This window comes from Eschrichtius robustus, chromosome 15 (genome assembly GCF_028021215.1).
Source record: "Eschrichtius robustus isolate mEscRob2 chromosome 15, mEscRob2.pri, whole genome shotgun sequence".
NCBI lineage: Eukaryota > Metazoa > Chordata > Mammalia > Artiodactyla > Eschrichtiidae > Eschrichtius > Eschrichtius robustus.
The window spans coordinates 18717950-18737885 of record NC_090838.1 but is presented as its reverse complement, the minus strand read 5'-3'; the positions used below and the strand labels follow the sequence as shown (position 1 = coordinate 18737885).

The 19936-nt window shown below is 40.6% G+C and overlaps 1 protein-coding gene across 2 annotated transcripts in view; it reads right to left on the bottom strand.

The window, feature by feature from the left end:
* Window positions 1–12378, bottom strand: part of UBXN2A (UBX domain protein 2A) — a 44199-nt gene extending 31821 nt beyond the window's left edge. Inside the window, exon 1 of one of the 2 annotated variants that reach the window (XM_068564741.1) lies at window positions 12357–12378. The gene's annotated coding sequence lies outside the window, so the exon portion shown is untranslated. Of the gene's footprint in view, window positions 1–11933; window positions 12165–12356 lie in introns of those variants that run through there. The other variant, XM_068564740.1, reaches the window with a different exon arrangement.
* Window positions 12379–19936: the final 7558 nt, after the last annotated feature.

Genomic DNA, 19936 nt, shown 5'->3' with positions numbered 1-19936 from the left:
GATATCTGGCATTGGCCGGAGGCATTTTTGGGCTGTCACAACAACTGGGGTGGAGGGCGCTATTGGTATCTAGTAGATGAGGTTAGGGATGCTGCTGAAAATCCTACAATGCACAAGACAGCCCCCACAAGAAAGTACTGCCCAAAATGTTAATAGTGTTGAAGTTGAGAGACACTGAGATAAAGCAAAGAAGTAATTATGATCTGTCCCTAAAAACCAAGATTTTTTTTCAGAGTAAGAGTAAAGAGATAGAAATATAAAAATCAAAGAAGCCAAGCAAAAATCCTGTAATCCTATATTTTAAATCAGAAACATCATTATGAATTTACGTTGTATTTTCTCTTGAGAAAATACATAGTAGCTCTGTCCACTGAAAAGGCCAAAAAGCAATAAGCAATCAGACAACAATGAGCACAGCACACCTACCGCCCAGATTTGTGGTCTCCAAATACTATTTCCCACCAAAAGGAATCAGTTTCTTAGAGAAATGGCTGTCTCCAGGTCTGGGGCAAGAAATATGCACTTTATGCCTTGTATTGACATCTTGGATTAATGTCAAAAGGAATCAGAAGTTGGGAATTCCCTGGCGGTCCAGAGGTTAGGACTCGATGCTTTCACTGCGGGGGCCTGGGTTCGATCCCTGGTCAGGGAACTAGGATCTCCCAGGCCGCAAGGCACAGCCAAAAAAAACAAAACAAAACGAAAAAAAGGATTCAGAAGTCAGTTTGAAAAGGCTACCATTAGTGAAAGATGGGACTGAAAAACAGCTACATGAATTGAAACACATCAAATGCAAGTTCATACTGATACTCATTAAAACACAGAAACTATTCACTGGTCATCTTTCCAGAACAGTAGGGTACCAATTTATTTTGAAAACTGGCACATAAGGGAAAGAATCAAGTATTCATCTGCCTTTCCTGTATGAACTAACTCAGAGTAATCAAAGAGTTAATAAAAGAAGTTTCCTTTATAAATGAATTCAGCTAAATGAAGGTTTATAGAATTAGAGTATCTCCAATTTGCAACCCCTAATGCAAACAGACCTAGGCAATGATATCAATGGCTGCTAACATCACACAAAGAAAACAAACATAAATATATGCCTTAGTGTGAAAGCTCAAACCACCACGTGTGAAGACTTCTTTCTAAAAATGAAACTGAATTCATTCAAGCCTCTAGGTCTAAACATCAGATTACAGGAAATATAGGGCACAGAGGAACATGATCAGATGACATCACAGGGACGCAATCAACAAAATCCAGAACTCGGGAAATTCTTCAGGAGAAATGATCCATTTTCTTCAATATATATATTACCAGGGAGAAAAAAGAAGTAGAAATAATCTTTTTAAACATTTAAGAGATATATCAACTAATTACAACATATGGACCATATTTATGTTATTATTTAAAGAAACTAAATGGAAAAAAGCTATGAATCAGGAACTTCTGAACACTGTATGGATATTTGATGATATGTGGAGCAATTGTTAATTTTAAAGGTGTGACAATGGGATTGTAGCTTTTTAAAGTACTTGTTTTAGGGACTTCCCTGGCGGTCAAGTGGTTAAGACTCCATGCTTCCACTGCAGGAGGCATGGGTTCGATCCCTGGTCAGGGAACTAAGATCCTGAATGCTGTGTGGTGAGGCCAAAAATAAATAAATAAAGTACTTGTTTTAGCTACATACTGAAATATCTAGATGAAATCCAATAACTAGAATTTCCTTCAAAATAATCAAGTGGAGTGAGGAGTGGAGAGAGTATAATTGAAACCAAAATGGCTATGACTTGATAATTAGTGAAGCTGGGTAATGAGTATACATGGGAGTTTACTATTCTCCACATTTTTATATATGTTTGAAATTTTCATAATAAAAATTGGGATAAAAGTACTATCTTAAAAATATATGCATGTAGAGTTGTACAATGTCATTTCATTAGCTTCTTAAAAGGCAGTACTTTTGCTCTATCAGTAAATTACTCAATAATCCAAGAATGGCAGTAGTTCCAAAGATCTGCATCCTCAGTGAGAAATAATGTATGTGAATCTAACTCCCCAAATTACAAATGTGAAGTGGGGAAAAGTACTATGAACTCATATTTAAAGTGATGAACATGAGAAATAGATTGATCATGTTTAGGATAAAGATACATCTGTTATAAGACAACCAAAGAGCTTCATAAGACATTTGGTTGACTCACGGCTTGAAGGCAATGTGGGCACAGAGAGAAATTTTAGCAGCACACGGATGTGCAATGTGAAGTCAAACACAGACAATAGTTATAAACTGCCTATTGCACAATTAAAGTTATCACTTGCCAACATTCAAGGTAGGAAAAAATCAGATCTGTTCTATGTAACCTGGAATGTTTGGTTATTAAAGGAAAACACAACCAAACTGATTATGGAGAGAAAAGTACAATGCTTTAGTAAACCTATATAGTTATAATTTGTAACTAGACTTTTAATTAAAAGTCACCCAAACAGGATTACAGTTACTTTTTATATGTGCTTAAAACAAACCCTTAAGAGAATGTTACTATTAGGTCAAGATAGACTTTATGATAATCAAGGTCCCAGAGTGTACTCTACAGATTTAAAACTAAAGAAAAACAAAACAAAACAACAACAACAACAACAACAAAACTAAAGAAAAACACTTTTGGACTTCCCTGGCAGTCCAGTGGTTATGACTCCACGCTTCCAATGCAGGGGGAGCAGGTCCGATCCCTGGTCAGGGAACTAAAATCCCACATGCCGCGCGGTGCGGCCAAAAGAAAAGAAAAGAAAAGAAAAATAAAGAAAAACACTTTACCAAAAAGAAGATATAATCAAGCTAGACATCTCCAGAAAGCATTAAAAATATTTCAACTCTCAAACAGAATATATCAAATATGTTTCTTAAATTCTCTCTGGAGAATATGTATATAAAAAAGCAGGGGCTTCCCTGGTGGCGCAGTGGTTGAGAATCCGCCTGCTAATGCATGGGCCACGGGTTCGAGCCCTCGTCTGGGAGGATCCCACATGCCGCAGAGCAACTGGGCCCGTGAGCCACAACTGCTGAGCCTGCGCGTCTGGAGCTTGTGCTCCGCAACAAGAGAGGCCACGACAGTGAGAGGCCCGCACACCGCGATGAAGAGTGGCTCCCGCTCGCCGCAACTAAAGAAAGTCCTTGCACAGAAACGAAGACCCAACACAGCCAAAAATAAATAAAAAGAAAAAAAAAAAAAAAGCAAATACCTCTATTTAAAAATATAAGTATTAAAAAATGTAAGTATTAAGCATATTTAAACAAAGGGCAGACCTGCTCAGTAATAGCCACTGAAGATCCACCAGACCCATTTCAAAGCAATGAGAAACAGAAAATGGCCACTAGAAGTAGTAGCATACTGCTCCCACTTAAAAGTCTCCGAAGTATCTGCAGGTGGATTTAATCTGGGTAACTGAGGATCCAGCAGCAGCCTTTCACCAGATAACATCAGTCTGAATGATCTTAGGTCCTGACTTCCATTCCAGTTTCCTGCTGCTAGTGGAACTGGGCTCATAACCACAGCCAATTTGGCTGGAGCACTAATTCCCACTTAGCATCTGTTTTGCTAGGAATGAAAGTAGAATAGTAGAGTCTGCTCTGGAAAATATCATTGAAAACTGTTTTAAATGCTTCTATTGTTTTCATTACGAATTGAACATAAACTGTTAGTCAATTTATTTCTTAGCCTTTCTGTAACAAAATTGTGAGCAATTCTGAAAGACAGGGAGAAACTGAAAGGAAGGAAAAATGAGGAAATGCAATGAGGCAGAGGAGTCAGTACCCAACATAAGGTGGGGGAGGGCACCTTCAGCAGCACCCCCAACAAGAACTTCACAGGCTGCCTTTTAGCCTTTCAGCTAGCTTTTGGGTAGGAGTTACTAGAGCCACATCAGAGAAGATGGCATCCAACAATCAAGGCAAATTGGATGTCTTTATTGTCTCAAGTGGGTATTTTGTATTTCTAAAGACTTCTTAATCCCTCCTGTACTGCTCTTCAAAATTATTCCCTAGACTTAAAAAATGAAAACAGACTATTATTTCATCCAAAGAATTTTACTCAGTATTTATTAAATGTAAGGCACTGGATTAAGCTTTAGATTTACAAAGTATCAATAATAAATCAGAGAAGGGGGGAGATATTTTTTTAAATATCAAAAATGTATAACATCTTAAATGGATTACACAATTAAATAAACTGTATGCTTTAAAAATGCAACCATTAAAGATGATTGTTAAATATAAGATACAGCACTGTCAATGTCCTCTTGAGTTTGCAAGTGCTTATTACATTTATTAGATAAATATAATTATGTCATCTCTGGGCCAAGGATAAATCTGAGGTCCAAAGGGAAAAAAAATAGTGTATATATTTGTTTATGGTATGGAAAAAACTTAGCTTAAAGCCATTAAAAGAATGTGAAAAGGAAAAGGGGATAAGCATTGTCGACTTAAAAAAATGCACAATGTGAGAGTTTTGAGTTAAGTTTTATTTGGGGCAAAATAAGGACTGCAGCCCAGGAGACAGCATCCCAGGTAGCTCTGAGAAACTGCTCCAAAGAGGTAGGGGGGAAGGTCAGTATATATGTGATTTTGGTGAAGGGGGAGTACATGCAATCCAGCACAGACTTTTTTGCAGAAGGTTTCTGCTAGTCACGAGGAGTAGATGTCACCATGAAGAATTTTAGTGTTTTTCTAGATATTAGGAGATACAAGAATTGGGCTCATAAAATCAGCTCCTGAAAATACCTATCTGCAGACCTGTTCTGCCAGTTTTTCCCAGAGCACAGAGTGCCTCATTTCTGCTCTGCACCCTGAACTCCTTTCAGGGGGTGTTGAAAATCAGCAGCTGTAGCAGCACATGATTTAATCCTTGTAGAGGTAGATGGCAAGTGCCAATGGAAAATGCCAATTTGTAGTTGACAGCATAATCGAGCTAAAACAGTTATCTATCCTAACAGCAATACAAAATGCAATGTTCAAAATTAATAACTCAAAACACATACTGTTCAGAAATACAGCTGTAAACTACATAAGAAACAGCTATGAGTTCAAAGCAGTTGTCTTTAGGGAAATGGAGTGGGAGCACTTTTAGTTTTAAGTCTTCTGACTCTACATATTTGCCTTTTAAACTATATATTGTTTTGATTTGAAAAAAATTTAAAAACCAGAAAACCAACTGAAAATATATTCAGAAAGCCAGAATTTCATGGTTTTCTCCTAAGACCTTGTCCTTCAAATCTCGTATTTCTAAAACTATTTAATTGCTTCACTTTAAGAATTACTTCCTTTTTGGGAATTCCCTGGCAGTCCAGTGGTTAGGACTCGGCACTTTCACTGACATGGGCCCAGGTTCAATCCCTGGTGGGGGAACTCAGATCCCACAAGCCGCACGGTGCGGCCAAAAAAATAAAAATAAAAAATAAATTACTTCCCTTTCAAACATACACAAAAGAATAGAAAAATATAAACACCCATCCCAACTATTCAGATTTCAAAAGCTTTTTTTTTTTTTAAGGTTGCACCTCGCTGCATGTGGGATCTTATTTCCCAGACCAGGGATGGAGCCTGTGCCCCCTGCATTGGGAACTCAGAGTCTTAACCACTGGATCTCCAGGGAAGTCCCAGATTTCAGAAAAGTTTATATTTTGACTTATTTGCTTCTTTTTTATTTAAGAACCAGTAATAGATAGTTAAATACTACTTCATTTTTAAATATTACATGGTATGTTAAATATGTGCATCTTACTGCGTATTAATTATACCTAAATAAAGTTGTTTAAAATATTAAAAATGTATATTTATTCAGCTCCTACTATATACCAGGCATGATTCTAGGTGCTTGGGATACATACTGAACAAAATAGACAGATCCCAGCCCCTGTGGACATTACATTCTGGTGGTGCTGTTTGCTTTCCAGTTGACAGTTTTCCAACATTATTTTCAACTACTCTAAAATAATCCTTTAGTTTAGATATGATCCTGACTGTGTCATAAACATAACATGTTCATTCCACTTCTTTGTTCACATTGTAACCATCCTTCTGATTTTGGACACAGGCAGCAGTAAGCGGCAGCTTGCAGCAAGCAGCAGCAAGCAGTAGCAGGAAGCAAGATCTTAGTTCCGGGACAGGGAGTCCTAACCACTGGACCACAGGGGCCAGCAGCTAGGGCCTGGGTCCCTGTTTCTTACCTGCCTTGTCAGGAGAGAATTCAGGCAAGGAGGCAGAAGGTAAAGAGAAAAGCAAAAAGTTTACTGGAAAAACAAAGTACATGCGGAAAGACGCACAGAGGAACTCAGAGAGAGTAGTACCCTTGGGAAGTTTAAATCCTTTATAAGGGGGCAGTCTTCCAGGTCTTTGTCTTCTTTTGGCCAATAGTAGTGTTTTGACCCCATAGCTAATTTGCTTCTGGACCCTCCCCTGGGTGCGCACACACCCCTAAGTTAAGGTAGATCCCACCGCGAAGGCCTCTGGGAGGAGATAGCAAGACTTAACTATGGTCTGGCATTCCCTGCCTTTTTGATCCCATGAAGGCTTTTGCACATGCGTAATGTCTCCCTTGTCCCAATGATGGGAAGTGTATGACCTCTTGATCCTTTAATAGGGTTTAGTCCCACTCTGTCCCTGCCATAAAAATGCCCAATGTCTGGTTATTTACCCTATTCCTGTTGCCGGTTTTTATAACGAGGTGCAGATCTCGAAATACAGACAGAAGTCCGGTCATAATATGTAGTCCCGGAGCCCGTTTGTCTCTTGCTTCAGGAAGTGTAAACAGGGGGCTGGTAATCAATGTCCAGCTTGGAGCCCATCTTCTTCTCACCCCAGGAGGTGTGAACAGGAGGCCAGTTGTAAATGCCTAGCCTGGAGCCCATCTATCTCCTGCCTCACTTCTAGGCATTCAAATCTAAATTATCCTTCAAGTCCCAGCTCAAGATCTACTCCTACTGTAAAGGTGAAATAGTAAACCCTTATTAATAATCCTCTCCTAAAGCATTTAGATCTTTGGCATTTAAATCATATTGTCTGATATTACTTACTATTGTTTCTTTTAGCTCTACTAGATCCAAGATCCTTGAAGACAGGTATCACAACTTACACATTTCCTGTTTCTTCTGTAGTGCTTAGCAAGCGCAAAGCAAGGAGTAGCCATCCTTAAAGTATCTCACTATGTTTCCTGTTAATAGGTTACTGTTCTCTAGCAAATTACTAATATTTTTCATCATTTCGTAGTTATAAGCTACTGATAATTGTTTTTACTTGTTTCATGACAGCAAAAGAGAATGAAGAACAGACTCTGGATTCAAAGTATCCTGTACTGGAATACTGGCTACATCATTTTTGAGCTTAAGTGTTGTTATTTAACTTCTCTAAGTCCTGGTTGCCTAACTTGTAACTTGGAAATAATTATCCTCCTAAGAAGGTTGTTTTGAGAACAAAAGAAATACAATAATGAGAATACAATAATGTTATGCTCCCTTCTCTTTTCCCAGCCCACAATCATAACCTCTGTTACAAGGACTTATGGTAAGAAAACACCTTCAGACTTAAGTCTCAAAAGTTTTAATTTGGGGACTTCCCTGGTGGTCCAGTGGTAAAGAGTCCGCCTTCCAATGCAGGGGATGTGGGTTCAATCCCTTGTCAGGGAACTAAGATCCCACATGCTGCGAGGCAACTAAGCCCACGTGCCACAACTATTGTGTTCGTGTGTCTCAATGAGAGAGGCCGCGTGCCACAAACTACAGAGCCCGCGTGCCACAAACTACAGAGCCCGCGTGCCACAAACTACAGAGTCCACATGCCCTGGAGCCTGTGCACCACAACTAGAGAGAGAAAACCTGCATGCCACAACTGGAGAGAAGCCTGTGCGCTGCAACTAGAGAGAAACCTGAGCAGACCTGCGCTGTAACGAAAAGGATCCTGCATGCCTCAACAAAGATCCCATGTGCCACAACTAAGACCTGACACAGCCAAAAAAAAATTAAGGAAAATAAATAAAATAAATAAAAACTCAAAAAAAAAAAAACTAAAAAAAAATTTTTTAATAATGATTTTTAAAAAGTTCTAATTTTGGCATGGCTATGAAATTTTACTTTTGATTTCACTAATTAAACAACATCTGTATATTTATTGAACCTCCCACCACTGTGTGTAAAGCACTGGTTTAGAACTAATGATAGGAGAGTCAATAGGACAGACACAGTATCTATCACCAGGGAGTTTACAGACTAACAAGGAAAAACATACTGAATGTTTTTCCTTGGCATAGAATTATGAAGTAAAAACTCATTCTATAATGGACATAAAGTCACCATTATTTTAGGTATTTCCTACCATAAATTAGTAATACGGAAATGGACCATGTAAAATTTATATCTATTGAGCGTCTACAATCATCAGTCATGTGACACGAATGAACTTACGTCGTTGTATACTGTATGTAGAGAATAAAAAAGCCATCTGACCAATATCTTAGTTACCAGTATGAGGCTGGGCATCAGAATGGACAGATGAACAGAATTTCCTTCATTTTGTTTCAGTTTACTCCTAATTAGTACCACTACCATCTTACATTTGTATTGTATATCACAGTTTACTCAACACCTTCTCAAATATTATCTCACTTACTCCCAACAACTGCAGTAATAAAATCAGTCAGGAGCCAGAGTAGACTGAGCTTCTTGGAACATATCGACTAAAAGGAAAATTCAGTCAAAATAGATTTAGACTACTAAGAAATGTAGTCTTTTAAATGTATACACTAGAATTTGAAAGAAAAATTTGCATATTACAAATTTTACTTATTTTTATAAACATATACTACGGGCTATTGTCTTTAAGATTATGGATTTACATCAAGATATTATGCCACTAGGCCTGCTATGTAGAAGCTGAAGTTTCTCTTTAAAGAAACCATTGGATCACCTTTCAGTTACATCTTCTATGGAATAGGATTAGGCTTCCAAGAGCAAAACTATGGGAGCATCAGATCAAACACTTTAAAAGACAGTTTATTTGTATATTTGTGAATTCTAGTTTATTAACTATTACGTATTCAACAATAAAATGAAATCTTTTGGGAAGTTTCAGCTTATCTTAGCTATAATTGCAGTAATGAAGAAAATACATTTTTGTTGTCTTCTAGAAAAAATTGTTAATAAGGGAAGTTATATGCTCCCAAAGACCAAAGTGATAGTGACAAAAGTAATTTAAGAAAATCCCAGGAGAAAGGTGAAACTTCTGCAGAAACTGTTAAGGTTGCTGAGTCAGCCATCCTCTTGACACCAAGATGTTCTCATTTCAGAATGGGCTCCATACTGAAATGTTATTTACCTTGCAAAACCCATCTCAAATACTATCTTAAGAAAACCTTCCATAATTCTTCCAAAAGGCATGAATATAGAATTACTAACACAGCAAGGAGAGATCAATTATGTACTCTTGGTGTTACCGAGTCCAAGCTCGCTCTGCTTGCCACACAACTGGCCAATAAATCGGAGACAAGGTGCTGAGGCAAGGAACACGACTTTATTCGGAAAGCCGGAAGACCAAGAAGATCGCAGACAAGTGTCTCTGAAAAACCATCTTCCAGGGGTGTGGATGTCAGTTTCTTTTATAGCACAGAGAGGGGGAGGAGATGAGGAAGTAAAGTAAAAAGGCCATAAGTTTTGCAAATATCCCCTGGAATGGCCAGCCTCGAGGAGGGGATGTGTTAATTTCTTCTTTCTTGTGGCCATCCACAGGTGGGACAGGGTCCAGATGTTTCCCTGAACAAAGGCACTTTGGTTTAACCTTCAGGCAGAGGGGCAGGGTTCCCCCAGGCAGGGCATTATGTATACACACTATTCTTTTAGTGAACAAAAGCAGCAGAAAGCAAAGGTTAAAGAAACGGATCCAACATGGAGTCCAATTTGGTTCTTCCCTGTTACATTAGAATTTGCCCTACCATCACAGCCACAAACCTAGTCCCAACGACCATCTCTGGGTGGTTTCCCCACATCCATTCTTGTCCTCATTCAATTCAGTGTCTACACAGGAGTCAGGGTGACCTTTTTGATTAAGATACAAATTTGATTGTGGGACTTCCTTGCTTAAAATCCTTCAGGGACCCCCCACTACTGTTCAAATAAGGTCTAAATCCTTTGGATAACATGACAGGGGAGTTCACTGCAATGTTCTCTCACTACATTTGAGTGGTTTGAAAACTCTCCTATAAAAGTTTTAAAAAAGAAAAGAAAAAGCTGGTCCTAAATCCTTAACATTGTTTAAAAGGCCCCACATCATCTCTGGGGCCCTAACCACAGCCCCCTTTCGCTTTCCACACTCTTTCCAACTGCTCTGACCTTCAGTTCCCAAAACCTTCCCAAGCCTCTGTGCAACTGATTTCCTTTACCTGGACCTTTCTTCCCTCCTTTGGGAGTCACCTTCACCTAATTCCTACTTACCCGTAATAACTTGAGTGCAAAGATTACTTTCCTAGGGAAACCTTAACTGATTTCTTCAGCTGGGATATGTACCCGGGTTACACGCTCTCACAACACTCTACATTCTTCCTTTTTAGCTTCTCTCTAGGTAAACTGGCATTCACTTGTGTGGTTACTTGTGTCCTCCAATGACAATGTGAAGTCTTTAAAGCCAAAAACCTATAATGGTCACCATCAATCATATCGTTAGTACTCAGCACACAACAGGTACTAAAAACACTCGGATGATAAACTAGGCAATTAGCATTAAATATTAAGTAATTAAAGTATGCATGTAAAGTATTTACCACACGCAGGGCTAAGAGTCAGTGCTCAACGCGTTTGTAGTTTTTGCCTTGCATCATTGTTTGTGTGCTTAATCACTCCCTCCATCCTGCACACAATTCTTATTCATTTTTGGATTAGATCAGTGCTTCGCTCTAACTTCAGTGTTACACATACGTGCTCAACATTGACTGGATTTAACTGCTTTTTAAATCAATATGACTTTCAGCATATTTACATAGAAGACACAACATCAACTTTTAAAGAGTTTCCCATTAAAACTAACGTATCAATATAATTAAAAACCTTATAAACAGTCCAAAAGCACACTTGAGCTACGACTATGAAGTAAAGAAGCTGGTTTTCACGTCGCTTATACAATCTGTCACACTTTACAATTCCACATTGACATAAACACAGACTGTCAATTTCCTATCTTTATTATTACTTCTTTTAAATTTATTTTTTTGGTCGCCGCTCTGCATGCGGGATGTTAGTTCCCCCGACCAGGGGTGGAACCCGCGCCCCCTGCAAGGGAAGCGCGGAATCTCAACCACTGGACCGCCAGGGAAGTCCCACCTGTCTTTCAATGATCTCGAATAAGTACGAAGGAAGCAACGCTGGATGCCACACTAACGTTCGTCATTGCTAACAAATAACAAACTGCAAATAAAAACGGACACAGAGAAGAAAAGAAATTAAATATGAAAACAGAGACCATCAAGCCTACAAAATAAAAGTGAGTTGCGGGAGCCAGCTAATGAAGTTACCGAAGAAATGTCCACCCCAAACAAGACATGCTCTGGATTTCTGTACTGCACTTCTGCATTTGGAGAATAGAGAACTCGAAGTTTCCGAGTGCTCGCAGAGAGAGAAAACCACCGCGGCGCTTTCCCGGAGTCCGCCGCTCGGGAAAGCAGCGCAGTCAGCGGGCCCAGAGCCGCGCCTCACCTGCGCTGACCAGGAGTCCCGCCCCGGCCGTCGTGCGACTGTGCCCTTTCGGGGTCGCAGACGCGAGCACCGAAACCGAGACAAAGACGGGGTGCGGCGACTCGGCCCGACCCAACGACCGCCACCGCCCCGCCCGGGAAACGCCTGCCCACCCCCGGCGGCCGGCCCAGCCGAGCGCGGCGCGGCCCCAGGAAACTCACCTCCGGGCGCGGCCGCTGGAGAGGGCCCCGCCACGCCGTCGCCTAGCGGCCTCGTCCTCAATTCGCTCAGGGGCCGCGGGCGCCGCCGCCGCCCCTCAGACTGGGAGCACTGCTGTCCCCAGACCCTCTCAAGCTCGACTGCCGCGCAGCTGCGACCCTGCACACCCCCTCAGTCACTGCCGCCCGGCGCCGAGGACGCGCCGAGGACGGCTCTGCGCAGACCCGAGAGCGCGCGCGGGGCCGCGGGGGGCGCGCGAGGGCGCGCGGGGGCGGGGCTGGCGGCGCCGGCCGCCTCGGGCCGCAGCGTTACCCGCGCTAATGGCGGCCGCCTCTTTCTTCCCGTGGGCACTGCTACTCCTTGCCTCTTCACCCGACGCGGAAAATGCAGAGAGCTACCCACCTGAGAACCCAGCATCAACTTACCTCCGTACGTCGTCAGCCGCTGATTGAATCCGTGGAGAGATTTACCTGCATTCTGACCATGTTGAACTTCACCTGAGACCTGTGATTCTGGAAAGCGACGGTTAAAAAAAATCCTCCCATCCTTTCGTGCCCCTGAAAGGGCTGACAGCAAGGAAGAAACCACCCTTCCCCACGTGGTTTAGATAAGACTCAGGGATGCCCCCTTGTTTACCTATGACAAGGTCAGACATAGACCCTCCAAATTCCCTTTTTTTTTTTTTTTTGCCTCATAAATGATTAGCTTTACTGATTGTTCTCACTGACCAATCTGGACAAAATACCAGCTACCTTGTTTTGACCAAACTTAAGCTTCTCTCCTTCCTCCGGGCTCCTAAACTTTGACCCACCCTCATCCTGATCCAGCGTACAAGCCCTCCTTTACCATCACTCCTGAAAAATAGGCTGACCTCCATGTAAACCACTCTGATCTGCCACGCGATCACTGCCACCTCCACCCACCCATTCCACTGTGCCCCACACCCAGTTCTCTGTAACCTTTGTTCGCTCCTCCCTATACAAGAAGGGCCATTTTCTGTCTGACCTTGGAGACAGTTGCAGATTTCACGGTCATAGCGTTCCCCTGTAGCGATGGTTGTTGCCTCATCCCCCAAACCCCATTGCAGTAGTTCCTTTTCCTCTTCTTGGAATAAGCCTTTCCAATAAAGTCTCTCTTTATCTAAATCCAGGATTTTGTTTTTCACAATTGAACATTCTCTGCATTGTAATTGTCCTCCAGCCTTATTTCAGTAGTCTTCCCCCTCCCCCCAATAATCCTTTCAAATATAATCTCTATTTCCCTATTTGTTTTTACGTGACAGTTTTATTTTTTTTTTTACATAAATACTTGGACAAAACATTTATTATTTTAAACTAAGGGACATTTGTTACAGCAGGAATATTCTACTGGGTCAGGCAGTTCAGTGAAAGGTGCATCCTTTGTTCCTCCCTCCCTCCCTTCCTTCCTATTTCTTTCTGTCTCTGTCTCTCTCTCTCCCTTTCTATCTCTCTCCCTCTCTATCTTTTTCTTCCTTTTTTCCTTTTTTTTTTTTTTAAATAGATCTTGGAGTATAATTGCTTCACAATACTGTGTTAGTTTCTGTTGCACAACAAAGGAAATCATCCATATGCATGCACATGTCCCCATATCGCTTCCCTTCCAGCCTCCCTATCCCACCCCTCTAGGTCATCGCACAGAGCCCATCTCCCTTTTACTTGATAGTTTTTAGTGCTGGGATTCAGATTGATACTGGGCCTCACCTACAGACCCCTGCTATCCCCACACAGGTAAAGGCACCCTGTGAGTCGTTTGAACTCTTCTTCAGGAGAGCAATTCTGGGATCCCGTGGTGAGTTCAACTTTCAAACCAGTTCTCCAGAAATCTTGTCTGTTGAAGCCACTGGTAAGGAGTTACTTTGATTCCTTAGGGCAAAGAGACTTTTCTATGGATGGCCTTTATGTGAGGCCTCTTCTTTTTCCTGTTCTTCTTTTTTGTCCCAGCACCATTTGATAAAGAGAGGACTCCTCCCTGGTCAAAAATCAACTGACCCTAGATATGTTGGTTTATTTCTGGACTCAAAATTCTGTTCCATTTATCTATATATCTGTCCTTACACCAGTGCTGTTATCCAATGGGGGTTCTGTTGCTTGCCGCTTACAAAGTCACTTACATACTCACAAATGTTGGTAGCAAAGGAAAGGTGCCTCTAATCAGAATGCCGGGGACTTCCCTGGTGGCGCAGTGGTTAAGAATCCGCCTGCCAATTCGGGGGACACGAGTTTGAGCCCTGGTCCGGGCAGATTCCACATGCTATGGAGCAACTAAGCCCGAGCGCCACAACTACTGAGCCTGCGCTCTAGAGCCCGTGAGCCACAACTACTGAGCACACATGCCACAACTACTGAAGCCTGTGTGCCTAGAGCCCGTGCTCCTCAACAAGAGAAGCCACTGCAATGAGAAGCCCACGCACCACAACAAAGAGTAGCCCCCACTCACTGCAACTAGAGAAAGCCTGCGTGCAACAATGAAGACCCAATGCAACCAACAATAAAATAAATAAATAATAAATGAATTTATTAAAACAAAAATCAGAATGCTGGCAATCTGGGGTGATGGTGGACTCAAGGTCCCCCAAAAACCACCTCCGAAAATTCTGCTCAGCCATGAAAGTTTTAAAGGGAAGGAGGGAAGTAATCTCAGTTAATCATTGAGAAAAGGGGTCAGAGTCGTTGCCATCCCCCAGCTGCCTGCAGGCTCATTGACTTCTTGTGATCTTCCTCTAGATGTTATCATACAGTTTGGTTCACACAGTTTGGTCACACAGTTTGTTCGGGAGATTACTGAAGGGGAAGGTAGGGAAGAGATTTGGTCATCTGTTAATTACTTATTCTTCATTTTGACTTCTTTGATCTATGGAAAGAACCGACAAGTTAGGCAAAGTATTGTGTGATTAAAAGATTTGAAAGGTGTGTGTGGGCCAGAGATGAGTAGAGCATGGGGGTTAAAAATTAGTTATAGTATAGCTTTGCTAAAATGACAAGAAAGGGGGTTTTCTGCTGAGGTTGATCTCCTGCAAAGAGCTGCTTACAGTACCATAATGTTTTGATTACTGCAGCTTTGTAGTAGGTTTTTAAATCAGGAAGTGTGAGTCCTCCAACTTTGTTCTTTTTAAAAATTGTTTTGGTTTTTCCAGGTCCCTTGCAATTTAAGACCAGCTCTTCCTTTTCTGTTAAAAAAAAAAAAAAGAATTTTGATAGGAATTGCTTTGAATTGGTAGATCAATTCGAGTATTGACATCTTAACAGTGTTAAGTTTTTTCAAACCATGAATATGGACATCTTTCCATTTACTTATGTCTTCTTTGTTTTGTAGTTTTCAGTGTACAAGTCTTGTACCTCCTTGGTTAAATTTATTCCCAAGTATTTTATTTTTATTGATGCTGTTGTGAAAGGAATTGCTTTCTTAATTTCCTTTGGGATTTTTCATCATTAGTGTATACCACTGATTTTTGTGTGTTGATCTTGTATACAGTATCTTTGCTGAATTCATTTATTAGCTCTGATAGTTGTGTGGGTTTTAAAAAATAGATTCTTGGGAATTCCCTGGCAGTCCAGTGATTAGGACTCCACGTTTTCTCTGCCTGGGGCCCGGGTTCAATCCCTGGTCAGTGAACTAAGATCCTGCAAGCCGTGCAGCATGGCCAAAAAATAAAACAAATAAAAATAAAAAAATTTAAAATAGATTCTGTAGTATTTTATACATACAAGATCACATCATCTGTGAATAGAGATAGTTTTACTTCTTCCTTTCTAATTTGGATGGCATTTATTTATTTAAAATTTTTGCCTAATTATTCTCGCTAGAACTTCCCATATAATTTTGAATAGAAATGGCAAAAGTGGGCTTCCTTGTCTTATTCGTAATCTTAAGGGGAAAGCTTTTAACCTTTCACCATTGAGTATGATTGCCCTTTCTCATGTTGAAGAAACTCCCTTCTAGTCATAGTTTGTTGAGTGTTTTTATCATGAAAGTTTCTTGGATTTTGTCAAATACTTTTCTGTGTCAATTGAGATGATCGTGTGTGTTTTTTTTCCTTCATTCTATTAATTTAGTGTATTACACTGATTGATTTTTTTCAGTGCAAATCTGTTTATTGGTTTCCTATTAATCTTTTAGTTGGGCATCTGGGAAGGGGGTATTAGTACATCTGTAGTTAACCTTCTATTTTAATCTGCTTAACTATATTCAGTGAATGATCTATTTTAATGCCCTTCCATCTTGCTTATTAAAGAACAAGTTGACATCTTGGACTTAGATCTAGGTATACTTATCTGGTGTAGTATCTAATAGATAGAGCTCATGGTCCCAAGACCATTTATCAAACAGTCCCTTTTTTCTTACAAATTTGTAATGCTACCTTATATACCAAATCCCCATCAATGCTGAGGACTGTTTCTGGGCCCTGTATTCTGGGTCTGTGTTCTGTTCTGCTGATCTATTTTTTGACTTCTGTAACAATAGAACAATAATCAAAATACTGTAGGGTGTTTGTTATTGTTTTGGTTTGGTTTGGTTTTTTACCTTTTTTTTTAATATGATCTTTTTTTTTAATAAGCTCAGTTGCTTTTTTTTAATTTTATTTTTGGCCATATTGGGTTTTCGTTGCTGTGCGTGGGCTTTCTCTAGTTGTGGCAAGCAGGGGCTACTCTTCATTGTGGTACACGGGCTTCTCATTGTGGTGGCTTCTCTTGTTGCGGAGCATGGCCTCTAGGCGTGGGGGCTTCAGTAGTTGTGGGTCACAGGTTCTAGAGCACAGGCTCAGTAGTTGTGGCACGCGGGCTTAGTTGCTCTGCAGCATGTGGGATTTTCCCGGACCAGGGCTTGAACCCATGTCCCCTGAATTGGCAGGTGGATTCTTAACCACTGTGCCACCAGGGAAGTCCTTTTTTTTTTTTCTTTACCATTTTTAAGTAGCATTAAGTACTTTCACAATCTTGTGCAACTCACCACTATCCACTTCCAAGACTTTTTCATCACCCAAACAGAAACTCTGTATCCATTTAAACAATAACTCCTCAATCCACTCCCCCATTCCTCCAGTCTCTGATAATCTCTTTCTATCTCTATGAAGCTGCCCTATTCTAGGTACCTCTTATGAGTGGAATCATATAATATTTGTCCTTTTGTGTCTGGTTTATTTCACTTAGTATAATGTTTTACAAGTTCATCATGTTGTATGATATCAGAATTTCATTCCTTTTTATGTTAAATAATATTCCATTGTATGTATTCAATATATATCACATTCTGTTTATTCAGTCATCTGTGGATGGACATTTGGATTGTTTCTACCTCTTGACTATTGTGAATAATGCTGCTGTGAACATTGGTGTACAAGTATCCAATTAAGTCTCTACTTTCAGTTCTTTTGGGTATATACTTAGACGTGGGATTAATGGATCATATGGTATTTCTTTTCTTTTTTAAATTTATTTATTTATTTATTTAGGCTGCGCCAGGTCTTAGTTGCAGCATGCATGATCTTTAGTTGCAGCATGCGTGATCTTTAGTTGCAGCATGCAGACTTCTTAGCTGCAGCATGCGAACTCGTAGTTGTGGCATGCATGCAGGATCCAGTTCCGCGACCAGGGATCAAACCTGGGCCCCCTGCGTTAGGAGCACAGAGTCTTACTCACTGGACCACCAGGGAAGTACCCATATGGTATTTCTATGTTTAATTTTTTGAGGAACTGCCAAGGTGTAAAATAAGTGCAGCATTTTACGTTCCAGTCAACAATGCACAAGGGTTTCAATTTCTCCATATCCTCAACACACTTGTTATTTTCTGTTTTTGCTTGTTTTTTATAAAATAGCCATCTTAATGGGTGTGAAGTTGTATCTCATTGCAGTTTTGATTTGTATTTCCCTAGTGACTAACGATGTTGAACATCATTTCATGCGGCTATTAACTTTTGTATATCTTCTTTGGAGAAATGTCTAATCAAGTCCTTTACCCATTTTTAAGTAGGGTTGTTTTTTATTGTTGAGTTGTAGGAGATTTTTATGTATTCTAGACTTTAATACCTTATCAGGTATGTGATTTGCAAATATTTCTCCTATTCTGTGGGTTGTCTTTTCACTCTCTTGATAGTGAAGTTTGATACACAAGGTTTTTGGGTTTTTTCTAAGATTTTTTTTGATGTGGACCATTTTTAAAGTCTTTTATTGAATTTGTTATAATATTGCTTCTGTTTTGATGTTTTGTTTTTTTGGCCACAAGGCATGTGAGATCTTAGCTCCCCCACTGGGAATCAAACACACACCCCCTGTATTGGAAGGTGACATCTTTTTTTTTTTTTTAATAAATTTATTTATTTTATTTATTTTATTTTTGGCTGCATTGGCTCTTCATTGCTGTGTGCGGGCTTTCTCTACTTGCGGTGAGTGGGGGCTACTCTTCGTTGTGGTGCGCGGGCTTCTCATTGTGGTGGCTTCTCTTGTTGCAGAGCACAAGCTCTAGGCATGCGGGCTTCAGTAGTTGTGGCACTCGGGCTCAGTAGTTGTGGATTGTGGGCTCTAGAGCGCAGGCTCAGTAGTTGTAGCACATGGGCTTAGTTGCTCCGTGGCATGTGGGATCTTCCCAGACCAGGGCTCGAACCTGTGTCCCCCGTATTGGCAGGTGGATTCTTAACCACTGTGCCACCAGGGAAGCCCGGAAGGTGACATCTTAATCACTGGACTGCAGGGAAGTCCCTGATACACAAGTTTTTAATTTTGATAAAGTTCAGTTTATCTGTTTTTTCTTTTTTTCCCCTTGTGCTTTTGGCAGAAACTATTGCCAAATCAAATGTCATGAAGATTTTCCTCTATGTTCTTTTCTAAGCATTCTATAGTTTTTGCTCTTACATTAGGTGTTCGATCCATTTTTTATTTATTTGTTTGTTTATTTATTTATTTATTTTTGGCTGAGTTGGGTCTTTGTTGCTGCGCACAGGCTTTCTCTAGTAGCAGCAAGCAGGGGCTACTCTTCGCCGTGGTGTGTTGTCTTCTCATTGCGGTGGCTTCTCTTGTTGTGGAGCATGGGCTCTAGGTGTGCGGGCTTCAGTAGTTGTGGCATGCGGGCTCAGTAGTTGTGGCTCACAGGCTCTAGAGTGCAGGCTCAGTAGTTGTGGTGCACGGGCTTAGTTGCTCTGTGGCATGTGGGATCTTCCCGGATCAGGGCTCAAACCTGTGTTCCCTGCATTGGCAGGCGGAGTCTTAACCACTGTGCCACCAGGGAAGCCCCTTAAATTTAGATTTAAATAGCCATATGTGGTAGTTATCATATTGGAGAGTATAAAATACTAATGTCACCAATTCTGATTTTGTCTCATGATTCAGTGTTCATAAAATGTGTCATGCTTCTTAGAAATACCGTCTCTTGGAACTCATCTTATACTTATGGAATCAGTACCAACTCTTCTCTAAGGACCTCCTTATAGAGTTACAGTGTCTACCTTAACGTCATCAGAAGTAAAGCAAAAAAACAAAAAAACCAACTAATTTTGTCCTTGCTTATCCTTTCAGTTAAGTCTTTATATTCTATTATGATTATTTTCTGTTCTTATTTTTATCAATACTTTCTCCCAGTCTGTGGCTTACCACAGCAGTGAAAGTGCCAAGTTTTAACCACTGGACTGCCAGGGAATTCCGCATGGCTTGCCTTTTAATTTTCTTAAAAGTGTTTTTCAAAGTGAAGTCCCAATCTATCAACTTTTTCCTTAATAGTTTATGTTTTGGTGTCCTTTTTTTTCTTTTTTGGCCACGCCCTGTGGCATGCGGGATTTCAGTTCCCTGACCAGGTATCAAACAAGTGCCCCCTGCAACGGAAGCATGGAGTCTTAACCACTGGACCGCCAGGGAAGTCCCATTTTTGTGTCCTTTGTAATAAGACTTTGCCTACCCCACGGTAGGTTTTATTGTAAAAAATTTATAGTTTTGGCCTTGTGTTTAAGTATGTGATCAATTTGAAGTTATTCTTTCTACATAGAATGAGGTAATGGTC